General features: G+C 41.0%; 1 protein-coding gene across 4 annotated transcripts in view; it reads right to left on the bottom strand.

Annotated features, from left to right (window-relative positions):
* The window catches only part of kcnab2a (potassium voltage-gated channel, shaker-related subfamily, beta member 2 a), a 100,528-nt gene that overhangs the window by 68,921 nt on the left and 16,347 nt on the right, over positions 1–15,260 (bottom strand). Inside the window, exon 1 of one of the 4 annotated variants that reach the window (XM_039799152.1) lies at positions 13,716–14,016. The exons of 2 other annotated variants lie outside the window; for them this stretch is intronic. The gene's annotated coding sequence lies outside the window, so the exon portion shown is untranslated. Of the gene's footprint in view, positions 1–13,715; positions 14,017–15,260 lie in introns of those variants that run through there. One more of the 4 variants, XM_039799157.1, reaches the window with a different exon arrangement.

Genomic DNA, 15,260 nt, shown 5'->3' with positions numbered 1-15,260 from the left:
TCCAGTCAGAGACATATATTGTGTAATTGATGTTTTCAGTTCAATTAATCAAATCCAAGTAAAAAAAAAAAAACTCACAAGATGTCACCAAAATCACTCTGTCCCCTTTAAATCTTTCAGAAAATTATGTAAGTGTATCGAATTATATCGAATCGTATCGTTGGCTGAATGTCGTGATATATACCGTATCGTGAGCTGAATATCGTGTATCGTATCGTGAGATTAGTGTATCGCTACAGCCCTACTGTCTAGCTAATCCACAACGCGTTTTTGTTCAGAGCCAGCGTCATGTGACTGAAACCAGCTGAAACGGAGAAGGAGATCAGTGAGAGGCGCTTGTCACTGCCCCGGCAAATTTGAAAGCCTGCACTGCACTTTAGTTGAAATGGAGGATCATTTATGCCGAGCCACAGGAGAAGGAATTCTCGTCGCCAAAAAAGCGATTGGAAGACATGTCATAGCTTCTTGGTACATAACGGCTACCGTAGTTGCAACACACATTTGAAAAAGAGAGGCGCTAGAGGGCACTATTCGTTTGAATGCAAAATACAATTTCACCGCTAGATGGGAGAAATTAGTTTTTGACATTTGTTTTTGCTTTTTCCAACATTTTAAATTGTTAAATTTTTCTTCTACACATTTTCAGCGCTTATTTCTACGTCCCATATTTTCTGATATAAAACAAAAATTGAAAACGGGTCAATTTGACCCAAAGTCAACACAAGGTTAGGCTAAGTCAAGTTTTTAGGGCTGATATCATTAGTAAGATAATCAGTTAGTGAATCTCCAGAAAATGAACTAATGATAGTTCATCAATTAATCATTAAAGTAATTTTTCAAGTAAATTCCAAAGTGTTGCTGGTTCTGAAAACACACTGGACGCGTGACGCCGCGGAGCTATTTTCATTTCGGCAACCATGTTGTCCAATCTGTCAGTTCATGCCGGCTACGATCAGGAGCGGAGCGGCTGAGTCAAGCAAGGTAGGTAATCAAACACAGGAAGGCCACAGCGCCGACGGATACTTTACAAAATAAAACTTCTTTCAAAATAAAACACCCAGGTTTATGGTGACTTAACTTCACAGCTGTGTCTAGAGCGAGACAAGCAATCAGGCGCACACACACGCAGTTTGGAGTGGCCTGGCTGGAGGTGGTGGGGGTTGTTGTTGGATGACTACCAAACACATACAAGGAGCAAGAGAAAGAAAGAAAGAAAGAAAGAAAGAAAGAAAGAAAGAAAGAAAGAAAGAAAGAGAGAGCCGTGGCAGGGCTCAATCTGAGGGGCGCGATAAACGGCTGTCTTTCAAATTCCCTCTGCACGCAATAGGATAGCGCTACACCCAACCAGAGCAACGAAGAAGGTAGCGGAGCTAGTTGATAGATTAAACTTTTGCCGTATCCGGTTGGCAAAACTCCAAACACATCTTCCCCTGACCTCAACCATATTGAGAACCTTTGGAGCATCCTCAAGCAAAATATCTATGAGGGTGGGAGGCAGTTTACATCAAAACAGCAGCTCTGGGAGGCTATTCTGACATCCTGCAAATAAATTCAAGCAGAAACTCTCCATAAACTCACAAGTTCAAAGGATGCAAGAATTGCGAAGGTGATATCAAAGAAGGGGTCCTATGTTAACATGTAACTTGCCCTGTTTAGATGTGTTTGATTGAAATAGCTTTTGATTTCAGTACATATGACCTCCTAATGCTGCAAATTCAGCAAATGACCATTTTCAGTTCTTTACAACCTATACAATGTTTTGAAACTCTGTTGTGCATAATAACTTGGAACAGTGCATTTTGAGTATTTTTATTTATGAAAAAAAATACAGTTTTCATTGGGTGGTTTGTTCAATGAAATTCGACTTATACCCTAACGGTTGGTGACTTGAAAATTATACTGACTGTCATTTGCATCGACTATTTAGGAAAATCAGTGTAAAATAAAAAATAAAAATTACCTTAAGACTTTAACCATAGACTTACATAAGTTACCTTATGTAAGTCATTCTAAAGCTGACTGGATTGAGTTCTCCAGGAGGTCTGTCTAGATCATAGACTATATATAACCAGGGGGCTGGATTCAATGGGACATAGGTTGTACAATGACAATAATTGACCTTGAACCATAAACAGTTTAAAGCAGTTTAAAGTATAAATAATTAGATAATTATCAAATAAATACAGTTTGAAGCAGAAATAATTAAAAACCTAGTATACCTTTTTCTATTCAAATAAATGAAATCACTTCACTTAAGTAAATGTCTCCTCATATTCCTTTTATTAAAGAAAAACACAGTAAAGTGTACATTACAGTTTTTTATGTGCTCCTCTAAATTTTTCAACTTAGGAGATTTGGGAAAAAAAGTTAGCTTTGAGCCCTGTTAGTTGTGATTATTTACAGCCCTAAGACCTTACTTAGCCTTATCACGCACAGTCTGATTGCGTCTTCAAACCAGCTCATTATAGAGGTAACATAGGGGCGCAGAAGTCAAACCTGCTGTCCACACCAAACAGAAAGGCAGACAGGCTGCCCCCTTTGTGTAGAAGGCCACATTCACAACAAATCAGGCGTTGCGGCGTTTAACCCAAAGTTGTGCGGCGGTGTAGGAATCTCACTTAAATGGCCCATTTGTGTCTCCATTGTGTTCCCAATGGTGCTAGTATGCCGGGTCCTACGAGGGACTGTCCACATCAACACTTTAAAAAACGCATTTACTCTAATTAACAAGGCTGAACAAGGCTTAACATAACTATAAGTTTTAAACTGGTGCACAAGGCCATCTGCAGAAAATGCTAATCTAAGCTAACCTAGCCTAATCTTGCAGGCTGTCTTCTAATGTGTACATTTCACATGACAAGCACCATTTGTGTGTGCAGCTTGGAGACCAAAACAAATTTCCCTAAAGGGTCAAATATAGTATCATAAGTACTAACAACTAATTAGGCTAGTAAATAATACTACTCTATGGGTGCTCTTCTTCCTCTGCATTTCTGTTTCCATCAATCTATTTTCAACCTTTCTCATGTCTTTGTCTTAGAGTTTTGTTCCAGGTCAGCCAGCCCCCTGCTCTCAATGCAGCACAGACACACACAAGGACTGACAAACTTCCAACAGAAGAATGTGATTTGTATTCAAGATTTGTTTATAATAACAATGCAACTTAGGTAATGTGTGCCTGATCGTATTACTTAAGAGTAGTGCCCACTTAGGTCATCCTTGTCATGTGTGAGCAGAATTAGCCTTTCGCCAAGCCCCGCCCCCCTTAGTTACTGTTGCTACGTCCGACAAACAAATGGTCAAACACGACCAGCGCGACAGATTGCCATGACGGGATGAGGTATACCCGTGCGTGTCAGTGACCTTTTTTGGAGCAATACCTCCGCGATATCCTCCAGATCGAAGCAAAAGGGGTTACAGTATGCAGTGGAGGGATGTATTCAAATGTTCGACTTTGTTGTAAACTGACGAAAAATAAAGTTGGGGAGCTCAAAGACCCAACACAACAGCAGCTAATGTAGCTAGCATTAGCTAACATGTTAACTAATGTTGGCTAAAGCTAAAGGGCTCGTTAAACTTAGCTTAGAGAGTAGGTTAACATTCTGGCAATGATATCCATGATAATCATAACTTTGGTCCAATTTGTGTTCTTGCCTCTAGTAGATCTAGACAACACCGTAACTAGTTAGCTGTTAGCCTTAGCTTTGAGCAGACGTTAATGCGTTTCGTAATGTTCGACACATTTAACTGGGAGTGGGGCCGTCCACACTGTTTTATCCACTGTAGGCACCGCTCACGTTGGCCCTCGTTCTGACTCATGAAAAAAAACATGAGTAAAATAAAAGACACTACATAAACTCTGCTACTGTGTGTTTATTTAAATATAAGTACACCTACATGTAGGCTTAAGAGATTGCAATATAAACCTGTATATTACTATTAGGACTATAGAATATATGTGTCAAGGATGTAGGCTATAAATTAAATAAACTTCAGCTGGAGTCCGATTTACTACGGCAACACTGTTGACCGCATCAGTGATCTCTTTCCATTCCGCATTCTTTATACAGTCTTTAATAACAGTTTTCAGGCTGCCAAATAGTACACACGTTAGTACAAATGAACCTGAGATATCAGGGTTTCAATCTCCACCTCTGAAAAGTGCCGCTTCTCAGCCGGATTACGTCTTGCCATGTCGTAAATTGTAGGGGCGAGGCCTCAAAACCGAGAATATATTGGGGCGTGATATTTAAACACAACTCCTCCAGACAATCTCTCGGGGTATCCATGGATGTATTAAGAGGTGGTATCTAGTGTCCGATTTACAAACGCCGTGGGCGCACCGCTTCACCATCTTGCTTGGAGTCAATGTTTGTCGGACCTGCTCACATAGTAACGGTTGCTATGATGTGTGATTGGACAATGGACGTTTTGGGGGAGGGGCCGGTGAGAGGTCAATTATACGGGCTTAAATTCCGTCGTTTTTTGAGGCTACGTAATGGAGACTTTTTGTCAGTAGCTGGTCCAGCGGACATGTGCTGGGGCCAACTGGAGGGCCCTGAAGCAGAACAGATATAGCCTTGGTCTGTGCGAGGAATGTACATATGGAAACATCAACGGGCAGTAACACGATTAGTTTTTATCATGAGTTTTCTTAACACTTCCCCTAATGTACCAAAGACTAGGACACAAAGCACACATACAGCATTGTGAAAACTATAGTTTGGTAGGCTCGGTGCGTTTTAGCCCTGAAGTTTCAACATTTTACTGCTCATTTGGTACGGTTAAATGCATTTTGTCAAGCGCACTAAACGTCAACAAATTTCACACGGTCGAACGGTTGCTTGTCCATTAACAGAATATCCGAGTGAAACTCGCCAACACTTCCTGGTTTTAGAAATAATGGCGCAACACCAAATTTATGCGGTATTTGGTTATCGGGTTTTGCTTTGGTGTTTTAATATTTTAGAAGAAGGCGAACAATATGATCAGTTGACAAGACAGCGAGTGGTCAAGGATTTCATTTTCGACTGAGACGAGTGAAACCGTGGCGATGGATGGTCATAAAAAGTTATGGATTTGAAAGTTATCATCCATTTAATTATATACAAGTTTGTAGATTGTGTGCAAGATTGAATTACTTTAAACTGCAAATAAAAATTGCACTGGTTTTTGATTCCTATGTTCTAAATTTGGGTTGGATCGCGTTTTCACCTAAAGTCAACCAAACTCTAGTGCACTTGGAAGCGAACTAAGACACGTTTTCAGGCGGAATAGAGTTTGGTTGTTTGGTCCGCACCAGAGTTCAAATGAGCTTTCACACCATCCCAAACCAAACAGACTATCCGACCAAATGCGCCAGGTGTGAAAGCACCCTAATTTGCACACATCACACTGAACTAAACAAAAAAATAGCAACAATAGCAAGTTTTGGGAGCAAGTCAGTGATTAGTATGCTAAACGGGCAATGCACTGCTGGAGCTTTACTAATGAAGCGGTCAAGAATCGGCACCAAAAAAAATCTCACACAGTGCTCAGGCTTCAGACACATGTATTCTAATCAATCTCAAGTATTTGAAGCAAATACATACAGGACCCCGATAACTCAGCCATCAAACAGCATGATGTCTCATAAGTCAGAAACACACGTCGACAACAACAGTCAGTAAATCACTAAATCGTAATTCACACATTGTAATTCACCAGGGCTGTCCACACTGTGTTGCAGTGGATCATGATCAATTTGGTTAGTTTTTTTCAATCGTGTCTGCACTTACAAGTCACCCCTGACACACACACACACACACACACACACACACACACACACACACACACACACACACACACACACACACATTACTTAAACAGAAACCTTGAAAAAATGAACATGGCACCATAAATCATGATGGATGCACTAAATCTGTGTAGGATCAGGGATCATCAGAGAAACATCTAGGGGGTAAAACAGCCCCACTGTACGTCAACACTGACCTGTACGGTCTAAAAGTAGCTCGTACTTGTGAAAATGTGCACTATGCTAAGCAGTACCATCAGCCTGTGCTGTTTGTGTTCAGTAGTACTGAGAAGGAGGCTACATGCAGATAGTAGCTCACTCTGCTTTACTTGCATGTGATAGATTTTTATTGCTTTAGCGGAGGCGGGCCTCCTCCAAAATCAGAAGACGCCAATACACCTTTATATAATAAAACCTTTAGAGGAGAAGAGCAGAGGCACTGTTTAACATAGCCAGGGCTTGAAATACCACATAGATATGCACGGTAATGCACGTAAAATTTGAGCTGTGCACATCATTCTTAATAATTTGTTCTAAATGCAGGGATCCCACTGTGAGGACTTTTTCCCACTGGTTAATTAACTTGCGACACTGGTGTTGACGATTACACCGCAAACGCACCACAGCTGTGCCTCTTTCGGACTCTCCGGTCAAACTTTTGCTGGTACAGGAGGAGGCAGAAGCGCTGCGAAGCGCTTCCAGCTTTCCTTCTGCGCCCATGTTAACTATAAATAGTATGTTAACCAATTGGGCTGCTCAGACCATTGTGGCGCGGAGCTCCGCGGGTGGCTCGCGTTCTGTTTTTTTGGTCCGTTTTCTCTGCCGCGAGTGAATCTGGCAAGAAAACACAATGATAATAGGGCTGCCCAATTAATATTCTCAATTGTGATTGTCACTCGATTACATAACTGCAAAAATTGTGCAATTTAAGTAAACAAGCTTTTTTTTTTATAAAAAAAAAATGTAACGACTGTGGGCAAGCAATGGAACTGGTGTATGCCCAGACCTGTGTAACACCCAACACCGCCCCGTGTAACACCACATGTGTAACACCGACCACTGCAACAACCGGTGTACGTACCTTAGTACAGAAAATATGTTGTGATGGGCTGCTAACCCTGACGCTTTGACCATGAGGTAATGTAATGTTGGGTAAAAACCATAAGAATTTTTTATTCTTTTTTTTTAATGCAGAGCACATGAAAAGGTTTAGAAAATAAATACAAAAGATCCTGAGTATGAAATGGACTTTGCAGGTAGAGTTCTCCTGATGAAATTGTAATATTTTTGTCATTGAATTATCTCAAGATCAATTTGCTAAAATAACAAATCCCACAACTCTTCTGCAATATACAATACTATATTCACATTTTTGGTAACCTTGCCTTTATCAGGGTGGAACAATCATTCCATTGTAAATTGCAATTGAAAAAAATGCTATGCTATTGTAAATTAATGTTTTAGCAGTTTACAATACAAAATAACTCTGGATAAAATTTTATTCTATAATAGATTTTGGTCAGATCTAACATACTAAGTGTGAACCCTGTTACCACAATATGACTACAGCAATATACTCAGGATATTCATATTAAAACCAGTCAGGTGACAAACGTTTATCCTCCAATACATTTTTCCACGCTCTGGGACCATTTGTGAGATTGAGCGGCGAAAACTCAGGAGCAGACATGTCAAAGCAAAGAGCCATTTTAATAACACTGAAGGCTGAAGTTAAGCTCTGTATTAGCCAACCAACACATTACCCAGCATTGTGTGAGAATATTTATGGAGTAGTTTCTCCATTACAGTGATTTATTAAGTTAAGGACATACAATAGGCTATCTTCCACAGAGCAGGGCACGGTATTGTCAGGACTGTATGTAATGTATCTAACCTCATTACCCATTCAAACCATCTTAAAACAAACTTAATGGAGATGAAATTTAAATCAGCAGTTAATTAGGGCTGACATTGTGATCAAAAAAGAGTGAGATCTTGAGAGGCGAACTTCACTATTGTGGAGAGTCACGGCCGGGCTCCAGACTTTTTTTTTTACTAGAACTGTAGCCACTAACTAAAAATGTTATGGGGCACAGGCAGAAAAGTTAGGGGTGCACTTAAATCGACCTGCAACGCAATTTTTAACTGTATTACTGATAAATGCTTTGGTAATTAATACAGAAACTACAATCTGCTGTCCTATTTTAGTTCACAGTCACATTTTAATTAAATGGTGCTTAACAAATGTACTTTCAGAAATGTAAACAAAAGTATTATTACGGTTAATGCACTGCATTACTGCATCTGCCTCATACAGGCTCTCCCTCCCTCCTCTGTCTTTTTTTGTGAACACTGAAATAGCAATCATATCTGAGGTGATTAAACTTCCATGGAAAGGAGAGTATTTAAGTATCCAACACCCCGTGTTGGAAATATTGAATCATACCCGCAAACTCAGAAGGGCTGAAAAAAGGTGACTCTTCGGATCTACACGATTCACGTGGATGACTTTTTCCCCATTCAAAACGGCGATTTTTGCCAAAAAGCGACTAGTTTGCAGGTATGTATAATGATGAGGGAGCCAGAGAAAGAGGAGCTCACAACACTCAATAACACACAAGCACTATTTGTTTATAGTAGTTATTTGATCACCAACTGTGTATTCAAACTCAAAATTAACCCTTGTGTTGTCTTCCCGTCAACCTTGAAAAAAACGTTTTGACGACTTTTTTTCACAGTTTGTTTTTTCCAACGTTTTAAATTGTAAAATGTTTCTTCTTTACATTTTCAGCACTTATTTCTACATCCCATATTTTCTGATATAAAACAAAAACTGAAAATGGGTCAATTTGACCCTATGTCAACACAAGGGTTAAGGTAACTTGCTGTTTGCTTATGGCCAGGCAAAGCAGCCTATATGCATTTCTTTTCAAAGACGCGGTCTCCGCTCTCTGCTGTCATATACCTCTCTCACACAAGTGTCTGAAGGGCTTTTTCAGATGGGAAGCGATTGTCGCGCCTTGTAATTCATTTTCAATAAGAGGCGAGCGGGCAGGTAGGGGGGCGCGGGTAGTTTTACAGGCGTCGCGACAAGCGGGCGCAATCCCGTGAAACTGTCGTGTTCATGCTCGTCTCACACACACACGGCCGCCGCAAGAGTTGAATTGTGTTAAACTTTTGTCTAGGCAAGCAAAGCGCAGTGCAAATCAATGAACGAGAGACGGATTCTTTTGTGAGTTCCCTAAAATATAAAACAGTTTTCTTAACATTTATCAGAACATAGACAGCGGGGCTTTTGCTTGTCAGAGCATCGGCACAAGCCTGGATTTATCGGGTAACGTCAGTAATTATGACTATGCTAATTTAGCTAACTTTATTAAATTACCGCCATTTGTTATAAATCGAGCCGTGATAAGGGATATGATACCACAGTCAGCTAATGTCATTCAGTTGTTTGGCATGGATAGAGTAGTGCACAGAATCCCCATGGTTACCACACGTGGATCGCCTGGCGTTAAATCGTGGAGCGCTGCCTTCACATGAGGAGTGTAGTAGACCCCACGGATCCACGCACCTACGCAGGCGAAGTGTCGCTCCCCGTGTGAAAAGCCCTTGAGGCAGCGGTACCGCGGCGTGTGGCAAATGTTGCTCCGCTGACCGGAAGTGCTCGCAAGCGGGGTTGAGAACGTAAACAAAGTGGGGAGAGAAGGGCTAACGGTAGGTAACAACAGCGCTGTGCACGTTTCGCTCCGGTTGACTTTTATAGACGATAGAAAGTGAGACACACGAGTGTGGATCACATCCACACAGTTGACTAATCACTCCCGTGACCTCCCCCCTCTCACGCACACATTGACCAACTCTGGCAGACTTGCTCTGTCCTCATTTTTCAACATGAAATAAAAAGAAGAAAAAAAGTCGTAAAATTTGTAGGTCGCACATTAGTTGTAAAAAACACTCCGCTCTCCCTCCCCTATAAGTAGGGTTGGGCATCGAGAACAGATTCCTACTTGGAATCGTTTCTTTATTGGAATCGTTTGGCAGATTTGGTTTCAAATCTGATCATCGATTCCAAATTTAACATGCGCAAGATTTGGTTTCCGTAGTGGCCAGGCGCTTGTTGTGTTGCAGCCATGGAGCACAGTAAGCGGCGCGCTGGTGTGGCTTTATTTTACGTTGAAAAAGCCTGGTAAAACTGCAAACCACCATTGAATCAAAATAAAACTTTCCTCTTATTTGTGAAATAAGCACGTGAGCCGTTCCAACTCCACCCCTCAGAGAATCGGAATCGAGAATCGATAAGAACCGGAATCGAAAGGAAGAATCGGAATTGGAATCAGAGTCGTTAAAATCCAAACGATGCCCAACCCTACCTATGAGGGTGAGCAACTGAACAGTGACAGGATGTCATCACTTGCAAAGTCAGGGCAACCAAATAAACGACAGCGCGAGTACCGCAGTTTCTCAGGCAGAGTGACAAACAGCGACGAAAGCCTCTGCGGCTTATTTACCATGAAAGCCCCGTAAAATATGACAGCTACAGTAGCTGGGAAAATCGTTTTATGGGCACTGATCAAAACCCAGATGAGACGAGAAGCTAACGTTAGCACATGCTGCAGTCCCTTTGCCTTTGACTCCCCGCAGCAGGAGACGTTGGATTACCCCGACACGCTGTATTAACGTTACGGTTTAAATGTTCATCAGGTTAGTGGAGATGCATTAATGCTCAAAACAAACATGAAAAACATATTAATGTTCACTCAGTATTTTGTTTTGTTAAACTGATGTTAACCATATGTAAAATGAGTGGTGACGTTAAATTAGCTGTTTCACGCAACATTGTTCTAATGTTTAGTAATGACCGTAGTAGTGGTCATAGTGAGTGAAAATGTGATCAGAGATGCACATTGCAAAATGTGTTATGTATCTGCAATTGTTCATTAGCTCTGTGGGATATCTGTAAAGCTGAACGGACTAACAGTAGTAAAAGATTTTATTCTGATCCAAAGACTATAAATCCTAGTGGAAACAGTGTGCATGAGAGAGAAAGAGATAGGACCATAGGAAATAATTAGCGTGAGTATTGTCGATCTTGTTGTATTATTTTTCACACGCAGTTATACACTTTCCGGGTAAAAACAAGAAAGTGGCTGGTAAAAAAAGTTGAGTGGCTGGTAGATTTTGGAATCCACCAGCCACATTGGCAGGTGATTTCCATCCCCGTTGCCAAGTTTTCAACTCCCAAGTTCATGAGTCCGCTGCATATAAAAAAAAAGCCCTTTAAGCTCCTAGGATGGCATGATACATCTAATGGAAATGACCAATTTACAAGCCAGAGAGTCAGTCTTTCTTAGTAATCACACAAGGATAATCCACCACAACTGGAACTAAGCTTCAGCTGTGCGTCTCAACTGAAAGACTTTTATTGACAACACAGTCATAGCTGCAGGGTTCGAAATGGAAAAACATTCAGTAAATATCCTAAGGTGAATCTCCCTTATCATTTAAGGTCTCCCCAGATTTGTTTTGTTATACTGGTGCTGTATATTTAGAAGGTTATAACCAATATATTTTACAACAATCGAAGTAATGACCTTAAAACATATTTTATAATTCATTCACTTAACAACTACCTGGCCAGTTGCTAACTAGCTGTCTAAAAACAACGCAGTTAAAAAAGAAGAAGAACCTCCTTAGGAAATAAATCATTCAAAAACTCAGCTAAGCTACTTTATCAGGTACAGTATATGTGGTGTAGCAGCCTGGTAACATAAGTAAACTTTGCAACAGTCATCACATCTTGATTTAAGAATTGCTAAATCCTGATTGAAGATAGATTTTAAAGAAATATGGTAACTAAGGAGGATAACACTTCTGCTACACAAATGTACAGTATGATAAATTCACTCAGTGTGTGTGTGTGTGTGTGTGTGTGTGTGTGTGTGTGTGTGTGTGTGTGTGTGTGTGTGTGTGTGTGTGTGTGTGTGTGTGTGTGTGTGTGATGTCCCTTGGGAGCTCCAAAACAGGGCTAATGAAGCTAGGCAGGCCGCTAAATCTCAACTGCAGAATGATTACTGAGCTCAGTTTAGGAAACTCCCCCCACTGGTGCATCCAGCAGACCAAGCTGTAAAAACTAAAGAGGGTCAGGACCTACATTAGTGACAGGGCTGAGGGCAATATCACACACAAAACCGATAAAAAAGGTTCACCTTAACCAACATAGCCGTCTTATACCGGCTGCATAATGACTTGCACCTTACTACGTGCTATGTGAGTAACTCATCCAAAGTGACTTTTTATGCTTCAAGTCGACAACAATTAGTCAATTAATCTAAAGAAAAATTTAACCTGCAACAATATTAATAATCGATTAATAATTTGTCATCTTTTCTGTACATTTTTCCGATCCCCGAACCAGCTATTTTGTCAATATCGGGGCCGATATCCTATCTTAATATCGGATCGGTGTATCCCCTACTAGTTTGTATGCTAAAGATGACCACTTCCCAGAAAAATACAGTATAGTAACTGCTCAAAAGATGGGTCTATGGTTCACTTAAAAAAACAGCAGAATCAGCATAACTGCGACATCATCAGAGCAGCATTGTCTGCTTTGTTTTTAGTAAAACAAGTATTGGGAATGACACTTAACCAAAGCATTTCTGCAAACACCAAATTAATCTGTTCCTGTTGTCATTGGATGTCACACAGAATTTCTTTGAAGACATTTTGTTTGAAGGAATGGTAGTATTGTTTGTTACTCCTCATCAGTACCTTTCCTTAAAATACAAGCCAATTTGGTGAAAATATGTTTTGTTTTAACAGCAATCTAACTTTGCTTAGAGTTTGGCTTCTCAAGGACAAATGAATTGCAGACATTTTAAAAAAAGCAATGCTTTCCGCAATATCAATGTACCAGCCACGTGAAAGGACACACCACTAGCACATGAATCTGCCTTTTTCTGCTTGTTACAGAGCATTCAACAGCTTACTGCACCAAACTGAAACCCTGCAGCCTGCCTCTCCTGTTCTCTCCTCTTGGACCAGAGCCCAAAGGCAGCCAAGCACACACGCCGTATTCAAGAGTGCACACACACAAACATGTACCAGCACACGCATGCATGCAGAGATTCTGACCCACAACAATCAGCATGAACACCCACACCCACACTTAAATGACACTGTAACACATTCGGTCAGTTCGGCACAGATGACTGTCCCAACACCTCAGCACACACACACACACACACACACACACACACACACACACACACACAAAGCCTGGCTTCAGGGTGTCGCTGGCTGTGGCAACTGCAACAGATGGAACTGCAGCAGCAGCAGCGGGGCAGCTAAGGTGAAAAGGAATCAAACCTACTGTGTTAATGGCATAAAATATCTGCGTGAGCCGGCACAAGTCTTTTACCCTGGCTGTTTTAAGGTGGTTCTTTATAAATCCTACAGCATGGCCAAGTCTCTGGCAAGAATTCAAAATGACAGAGCATGCATAAAACATGGCAGGCATTCAGACACAGGAGAGTAATGGAGTAGAAGCAGAAAAGGAAAAGAGAGAGCGCTAAATACATGCCAGTGTAATAAGGTATGCAAAGACTGTTTTCAATGCATCAGCTGCAGCAGCACTATCAACCGTACTAACAGCTCTGAGACAGTCAGAGAGATCTGGAGAGGTAGATATGCTACCTCGCTAGCATAATTTGTGACTACGTTAAATTATGCTTTATGCAGATAGTATGGCATTTGATCCCCGGTAGGAACAGACAAGCATGAGCATCCCGACTCTCAATGACCGAGCGTAGTGAGACGAGGCAGGAAGAGAAAGGGGTGAGAGAGAGGAAGAGAGAGAGAGAGAGATAGTAAAGACACATAGCCTCAGACCTAGCGAAGATGCTCTTAAAACACCCACCTTAGTCTGCTGCGGATTCCCGACGCAGTGAGCACAACTAAATAAATGCAAAATACGATGGAGGACCAGCGACCAATATCCAAGAGATTGAGCTGAGAGAGGAAGAATGATACGAGACTGGCGAATGGGAGATCCTGTGAAGATTATGTGACTGAGCGAGATGAGCGTGTATGTCTGACATGAGAAAGACAGAAATACAAGAAGGACAGGAAAAAAAGAGACACAAGACAGACAGAACAGGGACGGGGAACAGACAGGGAGAAAGAAAGAAAGAGATGGAGAGAAAAGACAGAATAAATGGGTGAGCTTGGAGAGTCACTGAGCAGATGCATTAAAAAGGAAATGCCCCTCCTTCTCTCTCACACACACACACACACACACACACGCACACACACACACACACACACCTACCTTTCGAGTAAGCATGCATTCAGTGAATCAAAGTGAGCTGTAAATGCTAAAAGATATATAGGGTGGGCCAGAGGAAAGCAAGCAAAAAGCATGTATGTTCATTTTAAATTCAATGACAAGACACTTGTCTCGCACTAGGAGATTTGTGGTTCGAAAGTGGCTCGAAGTTTATTGGCTGCATAGCAAAAGAACACAGCTCAGCAAGCTGGCTATAGCTCAGAGAGGAGGGAGGTTCAATATGTTGCAAAGCTCTATGCTACGCAGCTCTACGTAAATCCTATTCCCTATTATGAATAAAGTAGGGCTGCAACTAACGATTATTTTAATAATCGATTAATCTGTCGATTATTTTTTCGATTAATCGATGAATCGGATACAAAAAACAAAAAAGCATTAATTTACATCATCTCAATACATACATACTTGTTGTTTTAGTTAATAGTTGTGTAAAGGTAAGTAACCCAAATAGCAGATACAGAGAAGACACAGACAGACAGACAGACAGACAGACAGACACAAACACACACACACACACACACTTATTCATTAAATTATTACCATCATTGTAGTAAGTGCAAGTTAAGTTCATTTATACACCACACACTAATATATTTGTCAACAATAACTGATATGGGACAAAGTACAGAATATATATGACAACAGATTGAAAAATGAATGGGCCAAAAAAGGCGGGTGAATAAAAAAAGTGTCTTTAGTCTTGCAAACTATACCACCCCTGCTTTATTACTTTTATTAACGAGCTAATGCTAGCTTGTCATGCTTATGAAGCTGGATAACGAGTAAACATCAGCACCACAAGAGCTACAGGAGGGACGTTACGTTCCTCACTTCAGAACGGAACAGAAGTAGGATAGTGTAGTGACTTTACCGTGCTGTTAAACTCCCTTCCTCTTTGTCAAGGACTCCAATGTTTACGTTTTAGGTGCTGACTCATCACCGTTGTGTGCCCGTGCCATGCCGTGTCGCTTTTGCTTATCTTGCAATTAACATGTTTTTGATTTATTTAGTGTGAAATGCTCCAACACCTTGGATGACTTAGGTCGTACTGATTTCTCTGCCTCTGCCGTGTGTTTCAGAACAACGTTACGGGTCTCTCCGGTCTCTCTCCGTATT

This window comes from Perca fluviatilis, chromosome 4 (genome assembly GCF_010015445.1).
Source record: "Perca fluviatilis chromosome 4, GENO_Pfluv_1.0, whole genome shotgun sequence".
Taxonomy (NCBI): domain Eukaryota; kingdom Metazoa; phylum Chordata; class Actinopteri; order Perciformes; family Percidae; genus Perca; species Perca fluviatilis.
Note: the sequence above shows the minus strand (reverse complement) of the source record. Positions and strands in the feature narration are given on the sequence as shown.